General features: G+C 50.1%; 1 non-coding gene across 1 annotated transcript; it reads left to right on the top strand.

Moving 5' to 3' along the window:
- Positions 1 to 5,939: 5,939 nt before the first annotated feature.
- Positions 5,940 to 6,094, top strand: LOC143175735 (5.8S ribosomal RNA). The gene has a single exon (XR_013000418.1). It is a non-coding gene; the product is annotated as a 5.8S ribosomal RNA (ribosomal RNA).
- Positions 6,095 to 7,072: the final 978 nt, after the last annotated feature.

Below are 7,072 nucleotides of genomic sequence, written 5' to 3'. Positions count from 1 at the left end.
TTCGTTGGAATTACCGTCGCTGGCATTGTAAACTCCAGATGACCTTGTGATTCCTTCGTCGGGCACTGGTAAAGGGTGGCGATGATTCGTTCTATAATAGAAATACCCGTCGTAGCGTTTCGGCCTAGTCACCCGCCACGAAACACTCTCTCGTCGTGGAATCCCCGCGTCGGAGAGTAAAACGCCGAAGGCTTACTTATGAAACTTACGTCTCTCGACGATGGGACGATCCACGCGAAGAGTTGTTACGTGCACGCGTATGGTGCGATTGCGTCGATTCGCTTTTCTGTACGGGGAGCAATAGAACGTTGAGTTGACTTATCGGGTCTTCGTTGGAATTACCGTCGCTGGCATTGTAAACTCCAGATGACCTTGTGATTCCTTCGTCGGGCACTGGTAAAGGGTGGCGATGATGCGTTCTATAATAGAAATACCCGTCGTAGCGTTTCTTCCGAGTCAACCCGCTCACGAAACACTCTCTCGTCGTGGAATCCCCGCGTCGGAGAGTAAAACGCGAATTCATAGTATGGAAACTTACGTCTCTCGACGATGGGACGATCCACGCGAAGAGTTGTTACGTGCACGCGTATGGTGCGATTGCGTCGATTCGCTTTTCTGTACGGGGAGTAATAGAACGTTGAGTTGACTTATCGGGTCTTCGTTGGAATTACCGTCGCTGGCATTGTAAACTCCAGATGACCTTGTGATTCCTTCGTCGGGCACTGGTAAAGGGTGGCGATGATGCGTTCTATAATAGAAATACCCGTCGTAGCGTTTCTTCCGAGTCAACCCGCTCACGAAACTCTCTCTCGTCGTGGAATCCCCGCGTCGGAGAGTAAAACGCGAATTCATACTATGAAAACTTACGTCTCTCGACGATGGGACGATCCACGCGAAGAGTTGTTTACGTGCACGCGTATGGTGCGATTGCGTCGATTCGCTTTTCTGTACGGGGAGAAATAGAACGTTGAGTTGACTTATCGGGTCTTCGTTGGAATTACCGTCGCTGGCATTGTAAACTCCAGATGACCTTGTGATTCCTTCGTCGGGCACTGGTAAAGGGTGGCGATGATGCGTTCTATAATAGAAATACCCGTCGTAGCGTTTCTTCGGAGTCAACCCGCTCACGAAACTCTCTCTCGTCGTGGAATCCCCGCGTCGGAGAGTAAAACGCGAATTCATACTATGAAAACTTACGTCTCGACGATGGGACGATCCACGCGAAGAGTTGTTTACGTGTACGCGTATGGTGCGATTGCGTCGATTCGCTTTTCTGTACGGGGAGAAATAGAACGTTGAGTTGACTTATCGGGTCTTCGTTGGAATTACCGTCGCTGGCATTGTAAACTCCAGATGACCTTGTGATTCCTTCGTCGGGCACTGGTAAAGGGTGGCGATGATGCGTTCTATAATAGAAATACCCGTCGTAGCGTTTCTTCCGAGTCAACCCGCTCACGAAACTCTCTCTCTCGTCGTGGAATCCCCGCGTCGGAGAGTAAAACGCCGAAGGCTTACTATGAAACTTACGTCTCTCGACGATGGGACGATCCACGCGAAGAGTTGTTACGTGCACGCGTATGGTGCGATTGCGTCGATTCGCTTTTCTGTACGGGGAGTAATAGAACGTTGAGTTGACTTATCGGGTCTTCGTTGGAATTACCGTCGCTGGCATTGTAAACTCCAGATGACCTTGTGATTCCTTCGTCGGGCACTGGTAAAGGGTGGCGATGATGCGTTCTATAATAGAAATACCCGTCGTAGCGTTTCTTCCGAGTCAACCCGCTCACGAAACTCTCTCTCGTCGTGGAATCCCCGCGTCGGAGAGTAAAACGCGAATTCATACTATGAAAACTTACGTCTCTCGACGATGGGACGATCCACGCGAAGAGTTGTTTACGTGCACGCGTATGGTGCGATTGCGTCGATTCGCTTTTCTGTACGGGGAGAAATAGAACGTTGAGTTGACTTATCGGGTCTTCGTTGGAATTACCGTCGCTGGCATTGTAAACTCCAGATGACCTTGTGATTCCTTCGTCGGGCACTGGTAAAGGGTGGCGATGATGCGTTCTATAATAGAAATACCCGTCGTAGCGTTTCTTCCGAGTCAACCCGCTCACGAAACTCTCTCTCGTCGTGGAATCCCCGCGTCGGAGAGTAAAACGCGAATTCATACTATGAAAACTTACGTCTCTCGACGATGGGACGATCCACGCGAAGAGTTGTTTACGTGCACGCGTATGGTGCGATTGCGTCGATTCGCTTTTCTGTACGGGGAGAAATAGAACGTTGAGTTGACTTATCGGGTCTTCGTTGGAATTACCGTCGCTGGCATTGTAAACTCCAGATGACCTTGTGATTCCTTCGTCGGGCACTGGTAAAGGGTGGCGATGATGCGTTCTATAATAGAAATACCCGTCGTAGCGTTTCTTCCGAGTCAACCCGCTCACGAAACTCTCTCTCGTCGTGGAATCCCCGCGTCGGAGGGTAAAACGCGATATATAATAGTATATGCCAGTGGTTCGCGCGCGTCGTCTCTGAGATACGCGGTCGACAGAGTTCCGAAAACACGTGATGTGCCACGATTTCCGTGCGTCTTACATCTTTCGACGATGGGACGATCCACGCGAAGAGAACGTTCGTGCTTGCGTGAGGTGCAACAGCGTCGATTCGCTTTTCTGTACGGGGAGAAATAGAACGTTGAGTTGACTTATCGGGTCTTCGTTGGAATTACCGTCGCTGGCATTGTAAACTCCAGATGACCTTGTGATTCCTTCGTCGGGCACTGGTAAAGGGTGGCGATGATTCGTTCTATAATAGTAATACCCGTCGTAGCGTTTCGACCGATGTCACCCGCCACGAATGTCTCTCTCGACGTGGAAACCCCGCGCCGAAGAGTAAACGCGAAGGCTTACCATACGAAAGAAAACGGTATTATACGCCTGTGGTATGTGCGTCTCGGCTCTGTGATACGCGATCGGCAGAGTTACAAAAAAACGTTGATGGGCCACGATTTCCGTGCGTCTTACATCTTTCGACGATGGGACGATCCACGCGAAGAGTAGTTACGTGCTCGCGCGAGGTGCGATAGCGTCGATTCGCTTTTCTGTACGGGGAGAAATAGAACGATGAGTTGACTTATCGGGTCTTCGTTGGAATTACCGTCGCTGGCATTGTAAACTCCAGATGACCTTGTGATTCCTTCGTCGGGCACTGGTAAAGGGTGGCGATGATTCGTTCTATAATAGAAATACCCGTCGTAGCGATTCGGCCGAGACACCCGCCACGAAACTCTCTCTCGTCGTGGAATCCCCATGTCGGAGAGTAAAACGCGAAGGCTAACTATATAAGAAACATATAGTATTATTTATGCCTGTGGTTCTCCGTTTGTCCTACTCTCAGATACGCGACTCGGAGAGTTACGAATAATCGTGATGGACCACGATTTCTGTACGTCTTACATCTTTCGACGATGGGACGATCCACGCGAAGAGATCATTCCTGCTTGCGTGAGGTGCGATAGCGCCGATTCGCTTTTCTGTACGGGGAGAAATAGAACGATGAGTTGACTTATCGGGTCTTCGTTGGAATTACCGTCGCTGGCATTGTAAACTCCAGATGACCTTGTGATTCCTTCGTCGGGCACTGGTAAAGGGTGGCGATGATTCGTTCTATAATAGAAATACCCGTCGTAGCGATTCGGCCGTGTCACCCGCCACGAAAATCTCTCTCGTCGTGGAATCCCCGCGTCGTAGAGTAAACGCGAAGGCTTGCTATAGAAGACTATAGTTTATACGCCTGTGGTTCACCGGTTGCCTGCTCTCCGGGGTACGCGATCGCGCAGGAGTTACGGAAGAACTTGATGGGCCACGATCTCCAAGCGGCTATATCTTTCGACGATGGGACGATTCACGCGAAGAGAACGTTCGTGCATGCGTGAGGTGCGATAGCGTTGATTCGCTTGTCTGTACGGGGAGAAATAGAACGATGAGTTGACTTATCGGGTCTTCGTTGGAATTACCGTCGCTGGCATTGTAAACTCCAGATGACCTTGTGATTCCTTCGTCGGGCACTGGTAAAGGGTGGCGATGATTCGTTCTATAATAGAAATACCCGTCGTAGCGTTTCGACCGATGTCACCCGCCACGAAATTCTCTCTCGTCGTGGAATCCCCGCGTCGGAGAGTAACCGCCGAAGGCTTGCTATAGAAGACTATAGTTTATACGCCTGTGGTTCACCGGTTGCCGGCTCTCCGGGGCACGCGATCGCGCGAAGGTTACGGAGGGACGTGAAGCGCCCGAGCAATGAAACGTCCGCAGGAGGAAACGAGCAACCGCCGAACATTGTTTCGCGACGTTTCCATAATGTATTGTCGTTTCGCTCGCATCCCGCTTCTTTCCCCTAGTTTCCTCGACGCGTAGTTTCGCAGCCTTAGTGGACGAATCATTCTCGATTCGAGGAAAGATATGCAGTGGGGCGTGCAATGAGCCCGCCAGAGACCACGATCTCCAATGCGTCTTTACATCTTTCGACGATGGGATGATCCACGCGAAGAGAACGTTCGTGCTTGCGCGAGGTGCGTTAGCGTCGATTCGCTTTTCTGTACGGGGAGAAATAGAACGATGAGTTGACTTATCGGGTCTTCGTTGGAATTACCGTCGCTGGCATTGTAAACTCCAGATGACCTTGTGATTCCTTCGTCGGGCACTGGTAAAGGGTGGCGATGATTCGTTCTATAATAGAAATACCCGTCGTAGCGATTCGGCCGAGTCACCCGCCACGAAACTGTCTCTCTTTCGTCGTGGAAACCCCGCGTCGGAGAGTAAAACGCGCGAAGGCTGTGACTGTAACATATATATATACAGTATACAATGCCTGTGGTTTTTGCGCGTGTCGGCTCTTCGGTATACGCGATCGGCCAGAGTTACGGAGGGACGGTGAAGCGCACGAGAAATTGAAACGGCCGCACGATTGGAACCGAGCAACCGTCGAACATTGTTTCGCGACGTTTCCATAATGCGTTTTCGTTTCGCTCGCATACCGCTTCTTTTCCCCTAGTCTCTGAGACGCGTTTTCGAGCCGTTCTTCTACTATCGATTCTCGTAGAGAGAAGGGACCGGGTAGTCTGGAAGTGGAACCCGCATCTTGCGTGTACCGTACACGGAATTGAGAGGACCGGCCGTGAAGCTCGTTTTAAAGCCGTGCGTCTGACACCCAACTCTTGCGCGCCAATTTCGCGGCAAGAGATAATATGGGACGAATGACCGGCAAAGAGCCAGCTGTGAAGTCTGTTTTTTTAATCGAATCCGTGGACGTGTGTATGCCGTAGCGTCGCTCGTCGTGTTCGTTCATGGTCGTTCCGAGAGAAAGAACGAAAGCGGTAACGAAGGGACCGGCCGTGAAGCTCGTTTTAAAGCCGCGCGTCTGACACCCAACTCTTGCGCGCCAATTTCGCGGCAAGAGATAACATGGGACGAATGACCGGCAAAGAGCCAGCTGTGAAGTCTTTTTTCATTATTTGCTTTCAATCGATCGATCGGTACGATTCGTGCAACGTTTCGCGCGATGCGACGCGAAAACATGCGCGCAACAATAGATGCGTCTGATCGGAAGAACGCGAGGGTCGACTGCACGCGATGGATTCAGTATCGGGTAGGATACAAAATATATCCCCGTCGTTTCCACGCGTGCGAGTCTTCTGCGTCTTTCGCGGGTTTTTGAATGCACTATACGCCCGGAACGTCGAGAAATATATACATATTACTTGAACGTTTTTCGTCTCGAAAGGCTTCGGTGTCGTCTCCAAGGCGACGCCTGAATCTCCTTCGCGCGCTGGTCGGAGATTCAGGTATCAACTTTTATCTTCTCTTTGAAAGAAGAGAGATATTAGGTCGAACAAATGAGAATAAAATTATATATGTGAAATATAAAATTTATACGATTACCCTGAACGGTGGATCACTTGGCTCGTGGGTCGATGAAGAACGCAGCTAATTGCGCGTCAACGTGTGAACTGCAGGACACATGAACATCGACATTTCGAACGCACATTGCGGTCCACGGATACAATTCCTGGACCACGCCTGGCTGAGGGTCGTTTACGTACCATACACTGCTTGCGTAGCTCTGTCAAATCCCCGCCGTCGTTCACCTCTTCGGATCGAACGTTTTTTTACCGAAGGGCGCAAAGAACGTTTCTGAGTCGGGTTAAGAGAAGGATGCTACGTACGAGCGAACGATGGGTGTCTCGTCGGCGTTTGTCGCGGACACGCGAAAATTCTGTGAATTTCACGGACAGTGTACGTTCTAGTTGTTGCAAAACGATCGGAATCGTTTGTATGGACTCGCGTGAGTGTTCGCGGCGTCGTGCGTCGTTCAATTACGACCGCCCGCGGATACCGCTCCACTGCGATATGGATCTGAGCGACAACTTTTTCGGCTGTTCGTGAGATGAACGGTTTCGTGTGTTTAGAAAAATTTTTTTTCCCGCGCTCCCGACGTCACCTGAAATGATGCGTCAGAGGTGAAAGAAAATATTAAGAAGTCGAGAGAGAGAGAGACTACACACGTTTTATTCATATTTTGTATACCGTGCGTGAGACGGATGTGCACGACACGTCGTATGTCGGTATATTACCGACTGGCCCCAGGGAGATTGTTTTCTTCCTCTCTTACGAATGAGATGTACGTTTCGGAGGATCGTCGTTACCGAAACACACGGCAAAACGAGACTTCTCGCAGCAGAACCTTTATACACAATACACATCGACTCTTTTTACCCCGAGAGAGAGAGAAAAGGTGTATTTCTTTTTTTTATTTTTCGAATTCGACGCACGAACGCTTTGACGACTGGAGAAAAACACGGTGTGTGTTAAAATCGTGCGGGACGAGCATGCGTATTCGTAACGGGTCGAATAGTTCTTATTCCCCGTCGTCGCGTGTCCTCGCTGGACCACCACCGTGCGCTTCCGCCACGTTCAGTTGAATTTCGAAATATATATATATAAAAAGAATCACCATATACTCTCTTTCGGGAGGTGTATTTTTATCGGTTTCTGCTATAGAGAAGAGACGG

Source organism: Nomia melanderi, unplaced genomic scaffold (assembly GCF_051020985.1).
Source record: "Nomia melanderi isolate GNS246 unplaced genomic scaffold, iyNomMela1 scaffold0176, whole genome shotgun sequence".
Taxonomy (NCBI): Eukaryota; Metazoa; Arthropoda; class Insecta; order Hymenoptera; family Halictidae; genus Nomia; species Nomia melanderi.
The sequence above is the reverse complement of the archived record's forward strand: the minus strand, read 5'-3'. Positions and strand labels throughout refer to the sequence as shown.